Genomic DNA, 16701 nt, shown 5'->3' with positions numbered 1-16701 from the left:
TTATCTTTCCCAGCAGCTTTTTTTCCCTCCACACTTCCCATTTATTATAGATTGTGAATAGCATAAAAGCAAGGTGTTTATCTTAGCTTTGTTTTAACTTTTCCACAACTATGTTTATTGTGCATCCCCATGGCAATTTGTTTTGTAAATACATATTTCCGTTGAGCACCAGAATGTTTCCTATGACTTACTATCCTGTACACTGAGGTAGCACAAGGATATTCTTGTTCCTGAAGTCTCAGAACTAGCTCTTACTGAAATACATGTCTTGCTTTAAGGTCAGAGTACTAAATACCTCTTTTAAGATGTTGATGAAGTAGGAGTATTAACAGGGACAAACCTTCCTTTAAAGTCCTGCGTGTTTTCACAGGTGCTTTCCTGGAAAAGTAACTTTATTTTTTCCCCTTTCATGAAATTTCCTGATCTTTGTTTTAACACCTCTCTAGAGCTTTGAGAGTCACAGGACCACATTATTGAGCTTTCCCACAATAATTCCAGGAATAGCTCCAAGATATGAATCATTATCTCCTGCCTTGATCATCAGATGCTTTTACAGCTTGTGTTATGCCCATCTGGATAACTCTAATTCAAACATTTGGGGATCTTCCTGCTATTTCCCTAGAGCCACCTGTAGCTTGTGCACAACTCTGCTGCCAGTATAGTAACCAGAGCCAAAATCCCAGTGTGAACTTGGCGCTGAAAGAGGTTCATTGCCTTGTAATGAAGTAGACGATCTGCTTCTAAGTTTCAAGCAGTGTTGCCCTACCACGTGCATGAAAGTTGGTATGTTCATGTTCCCTGTGGATTTTCCATCTAGGTCAGGAAATGCAGAACTGCTTTGCCAGTCAGAAGTACAAACCAGATATTATTACTCCGTTATTTCCCAAACTTACTGTCTAGCCTTGTTAATACTATCTGAATGCCTATGCCTTACTGTCCCACAATAGGGATCTGATTTCAGCCTTATGCTTCACGGAGCATATTTATTTGTATGCAGGGGGCTACAAGAGGGCAGGAGCACGTGTTTCTTCATACTATAGGACACCTGTTTGCCCTCACCTGCCAAATAACATTTTGTTCACAGACACTTCTGGTTGCCACCAAGACAGATTGAATTACAGCAGGTGCCTGGGAAGTCCAGGAACTTTTTAAGGATAGAAGTCTATGTACCAGGAAAGCATTTAGTGTTTGAAGCCATCTTATACTTAGAAAGACTGGTGAGCACAAAACGAGGCACAAGGAAAGGAGCCTAATGCAGCCCATGAAAGAAACATACCCACAGGTGCTGAGCCACCAGCTGCGTCCAGCTAGACAGAAAGAGGATACCAAATGCCTTCTCCACTCAGGAGAAGGCTGAAATGAAGTTCCCATGTCTGATTATAAGGAATAAAGCAACATCATGGCAACAGGCACTCTGTGGGTTGGTGAGAAGTAGGTGTGGTGGACCTCTGGCTGGTGCTGCACCGCCCTGTGCTTGTCCACCAGCACCAGCTGGTGGTGCTCTTAGCAGTGCTTTGATACATCTAAAAATGTATAGAAAATACAAATTTCCTCATTCTCGTGAACACTACACTCAAATACCAACAGGCTCCTTCAGAAGATAACTGGTTCACACCACTGACTGAGAACCCACTGTCACAAAAAAACCCCAAACACCCCAAAAGTTATCAAGGCCAGTTGTAGCTCTCCTCTAGATCTACCAAAAATCCATAACAGGCACTGTCTGCCATGGAAAGTGGAAGTAGCATTCTCAGGACTTAAATATCAGGGGAATGACAGCTAGTAAGGTGCAGGCTGCTTTCATGAAGACTGTTTTTAGGTAGAATAGTTTGCACAATGGGGACTGTGCTGATGGTAAGGACCTGCTGGAGAGACAGAATGTATTCACAAAATAACTTGAAATGTACACAGCAATCAAAGAGAAGTAACTCAGAAGCTCAGAAGAATTATAAGGGTTTAAAAAACCTAAGAATGATGAAGCAACATATTTACCACATATTGTGAGCAATTACTTAAAAAGTGGTAGAGTAGCAGGTGGCATGAGCAATCATTTTTGATTTTTAAACATGTTTTAGTATGTCACAAAATATATGCTGGTACAGATCAGGCCTGTAAAAAAAAAAACCCTTCAGATATAAGTTATAAAATGATAATTGTTTAAACCAGATACATAATTAATAATTCTGCTTTTTCTAGAGCATATAAAAATCCTATTGTTACAGTCTCCATGGATCACAGAGGTTGAGGAATCTTCTTCCTTGAAAATTTCAGTTTTGCCAAAATGAATATTACTTATTATTAAAAGATTTGTCTTTTATTTATTTATTCATTTTTTTGTAATTTTAAAATAGGAAAGTATCTTTAAAAAAAACCCCAACCCTCTATTTTTAATCAGGAATTATTCCATGCTTTCTTCTAACATCCGTTATTAAATACCAAGAAAATACAGTGTCAAAAAATAAACTTGTGCCATAAAAAAAAAAGTGCCATAGGTCTTTTTTCCCCCCAATATGTTGCTCCTGGTAATTTTTAAAACCAAGTGAGTCACATTTCTAAAATGTGTGTATTTAAACCTTAATATACAAGTAATCTCACCAATGAAACCACAGTTGTGAGTAAAGCTCATGACATGCCTGTGCATTTGCAGGATGGGGACCTGGCCACCTTTTGCTGTGTCTGCAGCCCCGTTTGCTGCTCTGCAGCCCCGGCACTGTCTCTGCTGGCCTGGTGGAAAGTGCCACGCGCATGCCAGTTATTGTTAGCAGGGTGCCAAAGTTTGTGGTCTGAATCAAAAGTGCAGAGTTCGTTTAGCTCTCGACTTCGGCTGGGGCTACAAAGCACATGGCACCACTTCAGAAGAATCAGGCTCTTTGTTTAGTTTCTCTTTAAAATGATACTGTACAGCCTGGGTAAATTATGTGGGTCCTGTTAAATCTGAGAGTGGAAGACATACATGCACCTAGGACTCAGGCACCCTAATAAAGTGAAAGATGTAACACAAAAAGAAACGTTCCTGAACAGTTTACAGCATGCAGTAGTTTTTAACTGTCATATAGAATTTAATAGGTAATTACACCACAGAATAAGATGTTAAAGTACATTTTAAAACATTGATTAAAAAGAAATGTTAAATTATAAAACCCTGAAGAATAATAGAACCTGATTTAAATGCATACATGAAATTTTAGAGGGACTTCTATGTGCCAGGAAAAACAATGAAACAGGTGCAAAGTACTTTAAGAAAAAGGTTGAACTGAATTGACAAAAGTGACTGAATTTAAGGAACAAGAGCTAGATAATTTATTCTGAATGTAGATATATGGCAAATACCTTCCATGAAGATGTAAAATTATGTTTTAGCTAATAATATATAGTATTCAATAGTAAAAGATAATTATCTATTATTATCTGTAGCAATAGATAATAATGAAAATAATAATATTCTATGTTTGTCTATTACTAATGACCTATTTGACCTTTGGGTTTTTGTTAATGCCAATAGCTTTTTTGGTCACATATCTTTAATCTCTGCTTTTACCACTCAAAACATTATAGTCTGGATGTAGCGATTTTCTTTTAGCTATTGATAAATCTTCTGGCCTTCCTCAAATTTTAGTAGAAATAATGGAATTAGAACTAACTTAATGAACCGGCAATTTGGAGCTTAGTATTTTAAATTAGTCTTTCTTAATCATTAGCTTTATAAAGGAGAAATAGGGCAGAGATTGTAGCTGGCCTTTAATGCCAATGTATTTTAAAATAATGATTTATTTTTTTTTTTCAGATCCAAGAAGAAAAATCCCTTAAATCTTTACGGAAATGGGATTAAGCCAAGGTACTTTAAGTGATATCAGCCTTGAAGTAATAGAAGCTTTCCTGATAGCCTGATATCAGAATGGACAAAAAAGCAGAGCCCATTCTCAGGTTGGGAAGAATACAAGGCATGAGAGATAAGTACTTATTCATTACACGAGGCAGCACTAAATATGTTTTTTGAAAATCAGAGAAGTGCTTGAGAATCCCCAGTCACTGACTAAATTACTTAGGAAGATGATGATGTTTCTTCAATACATAATTGGGAAAAAAAAAAAAAAATAGGAGAGAGAGCTTGAACGGATATTAAAATCAACAGTATGATTTGTTAACCAAAGCACCCAGTTATTTCAGGGATAAACAAGGAAAAGAAGTGTAAAAGTGTCAAGCCATAAGGTACAGAGGGATGTCCAGTGTCTCTCCAAGAGAGAACTTGAGTACGGTAGATCAAAACAGCCGGTTTCAGATACTTTACCAAAATGACCCAGGATCTGCTTCATCAACTGCTTAAATAAATTTCAAGAGGCAGTTCATAAGTAATACCAACTTTAAAACAACAACACAAACAAACAAAAACCCCAGAAACAAAAACCCCACAAAACTAAAACAAAATGACAACAACAATGAAAATCACAAGCCTATCACAGTCAGTTGTCCTCCTTTCCTCAACAGGATTGGAGACACAAGTTCATCACTCATAGCTGTGCTTCTAAAGAAACATGCAAGCTTGTTTTAACCCCTGAATGTATTTGTCTTTATGGAGATGAATGCAGGAAGCTTGCAAGGACCAGTGGTCACTTGCAGACATTCTAAGATCTAGATGGTATTTCTGCTAAGAAAGTTTCTCTCAGAGGTGTGGAGAGCTGAGACAGTGAAGCTGGTTTTTTATGCACTAACAGCAGTTCTGTAGCAGTTTCATATCTTTCTATAAAATTCTGGGGGATTTTTTTTTTTTTCAAGTGCCTAGCAAATATTTGAATGTGATGTTTAGTTTAAAAATAAGATTGAAAAACTTGCAAAAAAAAAAAAAAAATAGATTTGTTGATATCATCAAATAGTCACAAATTGAGAGAGTAGTTAACTAGGCTCAAGCTCTAGACTTGGTTACAGGACTTAGAGTTAACAATACTTTGTAATTATGGACAAAGGCAGTGCCCAAATCTATAGGGATGGTGATATGCAGGAATAGAATTTCCCTCCTCCTTTAGCAGCCAGGCCCACTGCACCCTGCAGATTGTGCTTGCAGCGCTACGTTCCAGCTGGGATTCTGGCAGGGGACGGCAGCTTTAATTTTTGTCCCCTTTTCACCATGACAACTTCCCCAGCCTGGCTGTCATCAGTTGTTTTTTGTGGCACTGTTAGCTAGAGGAGGATTGTGCGGCAGTGATGTTGACTTGTGGTGCTACAGTCCTTCTTTGGGCAAGCACAGAATTTTGCTAGCAAAGCTGGGAACTAAGCATAGAAGATGCAAAAGATGCCATTTATTGTTCATTTAAAAACCAAAACAACTGACTAAAACCAAAAGATGAAGTGATTGACATCAGGAGAGCTTGACAACTTGCTCACTCAAATTAGTGTCATAACTAATGTTAGGGCCAAAATCAGCTACATCGTGAGCCACCATGGCTGACTCCAGAAAGCCTCCCCCTGGAAGAAACTTAATCTTCCTGGGTTTCTGAAACAGTTTCTTAACGTATAAAACAGAGGTAATACTGTTGCCCTACATATAGCTACAAAGGTATTATGAGCAGTGTATGCAATAAAAATAATTTCCCTGATTTAGAGAGGCAGGAACTGAGAAAGAGAGGTTAAGTGATATATATATATATACACATACATATATATATATATACACACACACACTCTTCTTTTTTTTGCAAATGGTCTAACCTGTATTTGGCAAGTGTGCTGGAGTAAGCACAGCCTGCCTGCAAGAGATTGCCTGGGAGTTTGACTCCAGCCGTTCAAGCACTCCATGAATAGACCTAACATCGCGGGCTGGATAACTAGAGAATTGTGTTGCTGTTCACTTTAAAGCATATCCCTTTGTCACCCATCACTTCAAGAACTACTTATTTCATGAAATGAGCTTTTCTAGCGTCAATCCTTCCAGCTAAACAAAAAAAAGAGATGAAAAAAAGGAGTGTTTCAAAGTCTGTTCTTCGTATATGAACAAATGATGTGGAGTGAAATACACTATTCTTCAAGCTCGAGAGGTGAATTGGTATCCAGCTAGGACTGAAGCAGCCCTTAACAATAACACCTGATAGTTCTCATTACACTGCAAATGAAAGTGTTTCACAAGAATCACTTGAAAGGCTCAAGTAAGATTTATTGTTAGCATTTTTCTATTTAGAAGACCAGTGGGATAAGAAAAAGATTAAACTACTAGAACCTGTTAAAGTCACTAAATTTCACAAGCACAAATGAGTTGGATGGACCAAAGAAACCCAACTCTGTCTGCCCTGTTTTCCCATTCTCAGAGACAGAACACTTCTTTCATTCTGAATGACATTTGCTTAGGCAGGAACACCCCAGAGCATACTCTCCACTGGAGAGCCCTGGCCGTGCTCCTATGCAACATGAGCAGCCCCAAACCTGCTTTGCCATCGGGTGCCATGGAGGAGCTGGTGGGGTGCCCAGCCTGGGCAGGGATGGTGCAGCTGCCCTCTGGCTTGAGAAAGGTGTTGAGCAGCATGGTGGGGCCACAGTAAGGGCAGCAGCAGGTGGGGCTCAGCCCTCCTCTCTGCACCCACTGGCCTCCCCCAGAAGGGGTTTGGGATAGCATAAGGGTTTCTGCAATGATTCCCAAGAGATGAGGACAAGTGTGTGCTGCAGATCTTACTACAGCCCTACAGCTTTGAAGACACTTTTTTTTTTTAATTTTCCTTTTTGACATGTTACCTATTTTTACCTAGGAACAACCAGAACAGACCTATCTCCCCCATGCCTGCCAACAAGTAGGAAGACAAAAGAGTCACAGGGGAATCCATTTTGCAGATCAAACAAGCAGATTACTAGCTACTGTCAACACACAACCTTGACAGCAAATCTTTCACAAAATACACCCCCCCCATAGAAGAATTCAAGCTATCACTGACTTTAATTTGCATGAAATCAGGGTCTCTTGGCCCTGCAGAAAGAACTTTCAACTTTCTTCTTTTTCTTCCCCATCCCCTCCAGCTCCCCCAACACCAGACCATCAGTATAGAGACACGTTTCTATGTGCTGCCCTTCCAAGCACCCTCAGCCTGGTCTATGCTCATGAGCAGAAAGAGACCTGGAGTTCATTTGGCTTTTGGACTCATTGCCAGCTGGAGATGTGGTATCAGTGAACATCCCAAGAGCACTTTGACGATGAGCTGTGACCCAATGCCACCAGTCCTATTCATTTTAGGAAAGCATGTATAGCTCAAGAACTACTTTAAAAGCACCCATCTTGTTAAATAAATTAAATGCACTGGGAAATACCAAAAAAAAATTGGTTTGCAGGAGTGAGATTTTAAGGAAACAGATACCAGATTTTAATGGAACAAAAAGCCCTACTGAAATGCTCAATATAACATTGCTTCAAATTGTTTCAACATGAATCATCTAGACATTGTATGTGAAAAACAAACAAATCTCTTTTTTCCTTTAAACTAAACAGTGAAGAGCAGAACTAGCTTAATGTAATTTGGTTTATTACCTGAATAGAAACTAAAAAGGAAGAACAATTAATCCTCTTTGCTGAACAAAACATACAAAATCTTAGTAATTCTTTAAATGGCATTTATTGCTGAAAGAAAGGTGTTCTGGTGCTTCTGAATGGAAGGAGAGGCAGAGAGATGACAGTTTTGCATTTTATACCAAACAGCATCAGTTCACAGCTTAGAGATTACTACCTCTGTGTTTGCTTTGAATTAAAATCTCAATAAAAGCTCAAGCTTCAGTCTTTTGGGAATGTCAGTGTGGTTTAAATTACATTATGCAGAGGATGGAGGGTAAGGAAGGCTGTGTGGTAGCTGAGAGATGAGAAAACAGGGATCTTCAAAGAAAAAACAGGAGCTTCAGGAAACAACACCATGAGGTAACAGCCAACATGCTAGAACTTTCTCCAGGAGGATCCAGAGAAGATTTAAGGCCTCTCCTTCTACAACAACATTTGAAATGAATTGGTGTTTGTATTATTATTTAAATGGCCCTGTTACAGCTTTAGCAAAAGACTTCTTTGTCAATCCATTTCACACAACCAGTGGCTGAAGCCCTGCTTTGGCAGGTGACCATCATTGAACAGAGGTTCTTGAGGTGGTAGAAATGCTCAGGACAATTTCTGGCTCTAGGGAAGGACTCACCCTGTTTTTTGATTCATAAAAGTGTGAGGTGAAAGGAGCAGCCACTGGCATCAAGGCTGAGTTCACTGCACCAGGCAGTCCTGGTGGCTTGTTCAATGTCAAGTGACAGGACAAGAAGAAATGGCCTCAAGTTGTGCTGGAGGTTTAAATTGGATAATAGGAAAAATTTCTTCACAGAAAGGGTTGTCAGGCATTGGAACAGGCTGCCCAGCGAAGTGGTGGAGTCACCATCCCCGGAGATTTTTAAAAGATATATAGACGAGGTTGTTAAGGACATGGTTTAGTGCCAGAGTTAGGTTATTGTTGGACTCGATCTTGAGGGTCTTTTCCAACCAAAATGATTCTATGATTCTTTCTCCTGTTACAACTAAAGGAGTGGCTGAAAAATTTTAATAAACATTCTATTAATTTATCTGAATAATAAGAGCTTCACAGCAGTGGAAGCCAAGTAAGGCCACACCTGGCCTTCTGCCTGGACCAGAGAGATGGGCATCTGATCAAGGTGGACTCCGTGATCCAAACCATAAAAGGACAATAGTCAATTCCCACCCTGAGAAAGGAGGGAGTGAAATCAGCACCCTGCATTACCACACCTAGCACATTTAACTCAACATTAGTACTGCCAGGACTTGGAAAAGATGTTTAGTCAAGGTGGTGGCTTTTACTAGAGCTTTTATTTCCCCTGTTTAGTCCTTTTAAACTTGATCATAGGTGCAAGGCTGAAGCATGTAAGGACATGAGCAGCTCAAGTCATTTCTGAGAATCATGTGTAGAATCTATAGTCACTACAGCACCTTAAAACAACATTATCCTTTGCTTTGCAGCTCTGCTCATGTAAAGAATAGGGTATAACAGGGATAACTTCATCCTTGCAAGTCACAATCCTCTTAGAATAGATCTACCTTTTTCTTGGTGCAGACATATCCAATGTCAAAGCCCAGGTCTTTTATCACTCACTATGTCTATGAGACTTAGCTAAACTTAATGAAAAACTTTCATACACAATAATCAATATTTTCCAGAAATATGTATACTGACTAAAATTCTCACTGAATGAAGATGCTGTGAGCACATCTAGGGCAGATGACATTGGACTTTTGGGTGAGCACCCCTGCATTCTGGTCTGGCTGCCCGTTGAACACAGCCATGCTGCTGAGCTCCCCAGCGTGCACGAGTCCCCGCTCAGGCTGTGTCAAAGGTTTTGCTCTGCAGAGAAATGATTTCCTGGTACAGAGACAAACATGCAGCCAGAGATTTGTGCCTCCACAGTTTCACACCAGCAACTTTTCTCCTATCTCTTTTTTTTTGTTGTTGTTCCCATCCCCCCTTTCAATTTGCATACAATGCTTTTGCTTGCAAAGCAAACCATACTTGGGGGAAGTTAATATATGGGGAAACTTAGTTTTTAGGAACAACATTTAGTCAAGTATACATATTCACATCCATGGGATTTTTATTCTTGCAGGAAAAAAAAAAGATAACTTTTTTTTCTATTTTGTCTCTAAAATGAGAGCATTTATTTTTCTACTTGGAAACAGACAAACAAATAACTCCAACTCTTGCAGTTACTAATTTTCCACCAAATTTGTAATTACCCTGCAAGCAGTGCTCTTGAAATCTGCTTTGCCAGAGGAACCGCATTTTGAACAAGTCTGTGAAGGACATTTAGAAATCTGCAGTTCTTTGAGAATGAGACATGTAAATTTGTTTGCTCTGTTTGTTATATAGCTTTCATTGCCTAATTCATGCCTGAGTCTATTCATATGCAACAAATAACATGCTTTTATTTATGAAAAAATTATTTTGTCCATCAACAAACGGGAAGTACCTGGATGAAACTGTTCTTCCTAAACATTAGCCTATGATTAAGCTAAAACATATACTCTCATGTTACGCTTTGAATAGGGATATCAAACTATGTTTTCTTTTGAATGACTGATTTGATTTTTCATGTTCACCTACTTGTCAGGCCATCTATAAAGCTGACAAGCAAGTGTCACCAACTTGGGACCTCTGAAGAAGCCCATACAAGGTGCTCATTAAGTGTCCTCAGGCAGCAGGTCCCCTTGGAGAGCAAGAAAGCCAAAAAACGCAGCTTATTCTCAACTAGGACAACAGTAGGCAGGTCCAGACTTTTTAAAGCAGAACTTTTGACATACATGGAAAACAGTCAGTGTGAGGTCAAATCGACAAGAAACTGCAGCCTAAGCAGCCTCATAAAGAAACCATGGAGTGAATTTGCAGTTCTCCCTCATATTATTTACCGTTTGCAAACCCTTTGCTTCATTTTTCTTTTCTGATTATTCAAACCTTCTCCTTTGTTCTTGTTGTTTATTAGGCACTTGCTGAGAGGTGAAAGCATCAGCTATTATTGGTACAGTTACTAACTCCTTTTATAAGCCGCATAGGTCAAAGACACTTACAGGAATGAAATTGCAAAAGTCACATTCCCAGAAGACTTTTGAAAGTCTTAAAAAAAAAAACCCTCACTGTTGAAATCCAAAGCTCCACACCTCAAGTAAATCAAAATGTAAAAGTGTCACATAACTTACTCATGTGAACACATGCTTATAACAAACAGGACAAGAAACTTCAACACATTTTGTGCTTAAATACCACCTACTTATCATTACAAAGTAACCACTGCACTTCACAGTCATTTCAACATCAAAAGAAGCCACAGAATGACAAAAAGAAATAGTTTAAATATAAAATTAAAAGTATAGAACAAGTTCAGCATAGAATAGCTGGACAAGAAGACTCAAACCTCTGACCACTTGAGAACAAACTTCAGATGAGAACCCTGCAAGAGTTTAAACACAATTCTTTATATAGACATCTATCATCATTTTCTCTGCCTGGTAGCAAAGCTTGTCAGCCCATTCAGACTGTCATTATCATTGTCTTCCACATTGTACTCCACTGAGAGTAATTAACCAGTACCTGCCCTAGGTTTTTAGTTGCTCAGTGATCTTAAAACACACTTTGCTCATGAATCTTGTATTTAAAACCTTTCCAGACATTAGAGTAGACCTTAGTGATTTTGCCACAAAACATTTCATAACCTGTCCTCTTGCTAATAGCAGGCTGAAAGCAAATGTAAAACCTGGTCTTGTTAATTGAAAACAGACAGGGTCTTTTGTACAGGTCTCAAACTTAGGACTGCCCTTTCACCTCCTAGAAAGTAGTGTCTTGTTCTGCTTTCCATGCCCCCTGCAGCCACTGGCAGCAGAGCCCCCCCAGTGGTGCCACCTCCACACCATCAGCCACAGGGCCTTTCTGATGGTGGTACTGGAGACATTGCCCAGCACTGGGACCAAGCTGTCCATGAGGGCATGGGGGGAGGCCCCAGCAGCCTGTTTGGTTATTTTAGGGGAAAGGAGGCAGCAGTGAGTGGGCTGGTTTTGTTTACTCCTAACTAATTCTTTTTTTTTTAATTATACTACAACTATCATCATAATTTAGGTAATCTGAACCAGGCAGTAATTACATAATGTTAAGAAACCCTAAATATTTAAAATTCTGTTAATCACCCTTCTCCTCCTGACTATAGCTTTCATTCCAACAGGGTGGCTGCTGGGAAAGAGGTAAATGTGCTCCACTGAGGCAAGTTTATGATGCCATTTCTAACTAGCTGATTACCTTGCTGTGTGACTAATGCATCTAAATGGAAGCCTCTAATTTTGTTTCTGCCTCAGTAGTTCATCTCAGTGTATTAGGCAAAAGGAAGAAAAAAAGCATGATAAAATTGTAAGTATATATTTCAGTGCAGTGTGAAACACAAGGACACACAGTAAGTGGCACTTGATTGGTAGATAATCTAATTCTCTCTTCTGAAGATACTAAAAGTGTGCCCTTTATGAAATAGGAATGATACCACTAAAAAAACCTAAAGGAAATCTTTAAGTTTATCATTTGCTTCCTTGTAAACTAGCATGTTCCTATTCATTATTATTTAGTTAACTATTTTTGTTACTCTTATACACTTTGGATCAATAAGGCCTCTAAAAAGCATTCACCAAAGATGTTGCACTTGCCATACAGCATGTAAATAACCTCTACTGTATGGCATATACAGTTTTTATTTTCTTTCATGGATCCTGAGAATTTTTTCCAAGGATCTCATGTTGAAAACCATCAATTCAAAGGCAGATTTTCACAGCTAGTGAAAAATTTATTTACACGTTGAACTTAAATCCAAATTCTTCTTTCAGGATCTGATTTTAGGGTTCAGAGCTGGGTTTATGGCTGAGTTGCATTAATTCTGATGAAGCCTCTTATTCGTGGGTCAAGGTTGAGCATGCTTTGAAGGAGAACTCACATTCAAATACCAGTGACAAATTTTATGTCCATATATATACACATATTCCTCATCTCAGCTTCAGGACTGCAGTTTTCTTGTTTCAGGAAGTCTTAAACAGCAGCACTAGCATATAGAATGGATTCTCTCTACTATCTTAAAATTATTTCTTCTTTCTGAAATAAGGCCCTAAAGGTAAAGAACTTTGCAAGTAATGTTACCTGTGCCCCTTTGCATTTTATCCAGGTAGCTCTTTCCCTAAGGAGTTCACACACCAACTTCATGCATAGATTACAAGAGCAGGTGACTCTGTGGAACAGGACACCCTGGGGGCTTTCTGCACGTGAACTGGGGACCTGGGATGGGGGAAGCTTGTGTGTTAAGAACCTTTCTGTACAGTTCTAGCTTTCGCATTACACAGTATATACATATAGGTACTTCCAACATCTCAGGAAGACCCACCACTTCCTTTTCAATGGCTAGTGTGCATTCCGTAGGAATGTTGTCATCGCTTTCTATGTAGGAAAAATGAAATGCATCATTAAAAGCTGTATGTCACTCTGAGAATACTGCTTGCTCTGTTTCCCGAAAGAATGCCTAGCATTATTGCAATTTACATGACAAAATTAAAGAAAGGATGCTTACTATCTCACATTTTAATATTTTTCAGAAACATGTAAATTACATTCAGTATATACACAAGATAATTGTTCAGAAAATCTGGGTTTGGAAATTTCCAGTTTCACCCACTAAAGCTATACTAAAGTTAGGACAAGAGCAATATATTTTAGTTACAGTAGGCACTTTAAAAGTATATATATAACAAAGTTCGTTTTTGTAAGGCACAGCAGGACTCAGCTCCTCAGCCATGTAGAGCACAGCTTCTGCTCTGGAGGCAGAGACTTTAGATCAAGTGGACACTAATGATTTTATGGTGAAAAAACTAAATTCCATCTTTTTTTTTTTTTCTCAGTGCCATGGTTATGAGATGCCTGGTAATGACTTTCAAATTAGCAAAGAGAAGAAAATGAGGGCAGAGAAACAGGGGTCTGACCTCCTGCCCTGTGGGACTTTGGGATTTGCTGCAGACCCACACCACTAAGATCTTCTAAATGGACATGTTAACTCTGGGGCTGACTACATTTCCCTTTCCATCCTCTAAACACTGGGTGTTGGCACCAGAATTTGTAGAGCACCAGTTCTGCTTTCTCTAGGTAAAATGCCTTCCAGCATCACCACCTGCACCTCCTTCCAACTCATATCATAATAAAGCTCAGATCCCCAAAAAGCACCCAGGCATGTGGTTTATGCACTACATTGTATAAGTAATAATTGGGTAATGGTAACTAAAGCTAGCTGGGTCCTGAAGTAAATTTGTGCACTTAACAGCTGCTACACTTTATCATCCTCTGTTTTGCACTTTCAGAAAATGAAGCAAGCTGTCTTGAATAGGGTGACTTCTACCTTGAACCACATAGCAAATAAATAAAATGAGCTGCCATGCAGTATTAGCAGCATAGAAGACACACCCTTAGAAGAAATTCTTAATCAGTCTGCTCCAGGTAGTACATATGAGCTGACCTGCATGACCCGCAGCAGAATCTAGTTTTAAGCTCCACAGAAATTTTTGTTTACTATTACCAATATGGGATGTCAGCATAGATGCAGCTGAACCTGTCCTGTAAATGATTTTGCCAAAAGGAAAGCCACACACGTGGCACTAATTCAGTGGCTAACACTAGTTTTCAGCAGAGGATTGTTTTGTAGGATACATAAGCCTTTAGGGCCAGGTTTTCAAAGGAACTGGCACCCAGCAGCTCCAGCTGAGGCACTTGGAGCCAGTACCTGTGAGCTGGCTGAACCCACTTTCAGATGGAGTCCTGATGCCTGAAGGGCATCCAGCAACCACAGCCCCAGTGAAGTTCCAGGGGTCTGAGAGCAGAGAACATTCTGAATTAACATCAAGCTTACTGTCAGCTCTTCCCTCTCTCACCTCCCTCCTGTTTTATTACCCACAGTAATCCCATTCTGGGAATCCTAAATCACGTTACATGATTTTCTCTGTCCTATTATCAGTTTCCCTCTGTGGAAATAGCTGGCAAGTGCCAAATTTATTCTGTACAAATTGTTTTAAGAGAAGACTGATGTTCTTCAATCTCTCCTTAAATTGAACATTGTATCTTGCTGGTGAGGACTGCCTGTCGAAGGCATTTGACTTGCTATGCTCATACCCTGCGCGGAGAATTAGATTGATGCTCCATATTATGGAATAGATGTTCTGAACAGCTGGGAACACAACTCACAGCCACTTAGCGCATTTCTTCATTTTTAATATCTGTTCTGTTACCCTTTAACAAACTGCAGCCCAATTACTCTAAGAGGCAGGTAAAGGGTTGACCCTCTCATGCTGCTTCATCAATCACAATCAATACTGTTGTTTGCACTAAATATGGTTTAAAAGACAGTGTATACTCTGCAAGGGAGGAGAGCAGGACAAATACCCAGTCATACTGCAACATTTACCACAAGAAACATTGATTGCAAGGCAATGAATAAGAGTACAGTCATCCTATTTGTCATGACTACTCTAAATATGAGCAGACTACAAAATAAGTGAAAAAGTGTTTTGCTTTCTCAAATTCTTTTTTCATCAACTCAGTTCCTCTGCCTTCCCTCTCATGTGCATGCACCTGTCCATGCACATATACTGCTTTCCTCGTGAAGCTTGCCAATTGCCACAGATTCATCTTTCTAAGTACATAATTCAATCCACTGAGCATTACACTGTGGTAATGCTGATGAGCTCTTAATTCTTCTGTATTTATTGCAGCAAATTTATCACTGACCTTAATGAATCTTCCATTATGACAAAAATGTCAGTACCAAATCTCTTAAGAAGGTCTGGCATATAATGGTTTTAAAAGGTCAATGTGTTGGGTTGGTTTTTTTTTGGTTTTTTTTTTTTAAATGGGTCATTTGAAAAAATAGGCTCTTACATTTAAAAAGACAAGATTACACACATACAAAAATATCACTGACTCATCTGTTCAGGTCCTGACAGATTAACATTGTTACTTAACTAACATTCAGAAAGTACATGGCAAAATTATTTTTCAAAAGCTTTGCTTTCATGTGCTGGCAGAAGTCATCAAGAGCCATGTGGTCACATCTGCATGTTCATGAGAACCCACCCCTCCCAACCTCCCAAGAGCGTGATCCAAAAGAGAGGATGAGGGGTGCAGGGCAAAGCGTGGCAGGATTCCAGTGTGCCCCAGGGCAGCACCGAGCCCCTTTGCCTTCAGCTAATGACAGCTGTCAGCAAAACTGTTCGATCAAGAAGCTCATGTATATGGTGGAGGATAACTTTTACTAAGTTTTACTGAGTTACTGCTGTTTACTACAAGTGTAATGATTTACTTATAAAATGTGTAGTAGTAATAGTGCCTATATAATAGCCTGCAGTAGCTGAAAATTCTTAGGGGGCTGAACAAAGACAGACAACATCATTGCTCTGGTTTCATGTGTAGAGAAGGAGAGACAGAGGGTAAAAGTAATTCCTAGGGTGAAGTGGCAGGTGAGTGATTGAGGAAAGGATAACCAATGTTCATGTTAACCGGACTTTACTGCCTTTCCTGCACTTGTGCAGTGCAAATATCAGGAGAAAAATCAAACTTTCGGAATGAAGTATGGATTCACTGGAAAGGTTAACCACCCAGAAGAGCTTGAGCGTAGACACTACTAGAAAAATCTTAAACCGTGGTACATGAAAAACACCACACACATTCTTTTATAAAGCAGTCTCTAAAGGAAACACTGCTAGAACAGAGGACTAGAGCACCATTTCTTGCCCAGGACTTGGTTCAAAGTCCAATACAGGTCCCTCCCCACAGAAAAACCCAGAGCCACAACAGTTCTGTCTGCAGCTGACTGTGAGACCCATCTCCAGAATTAAATTATTGCTTAATAAACCCAAATCTGGCCTTCTCCCTTCCTGTCCCAAAGCTGTCTAAAACCAAAATGCTCTCTCCAACAAATCAACCTGCAGCCTGAATGAATTATGAGGGGGAGAAATCAACACTATCATCTGCTTGTGGAACAATAATTATCCCTTGTATGCTACTCCAGGAGCAATGCCATTATCAGAACCATCATGCCTGTAAAAATAACACTTCTGGGAATGGTGCCAGACTGGGGGTTCATGGCTTTCTCTCAGTTTGTGAAAAATAAATCAGCCTAGATGTTTATTATGCTGCT

This window comes from Nesoenas mayeri, assembly GCF_963082525.1.
Source record: "Nesoenas mayeri genome assembly, chromosome: 6".
Lineage (NCBI taxonomy): Eukaryota > Metazoa > Chordata > Aves > Columbiformes > Columbidae > Nesoenas > Nesoenas mayeri.
Note: the sequence above shows the minus strand (reverse complement) of the source record.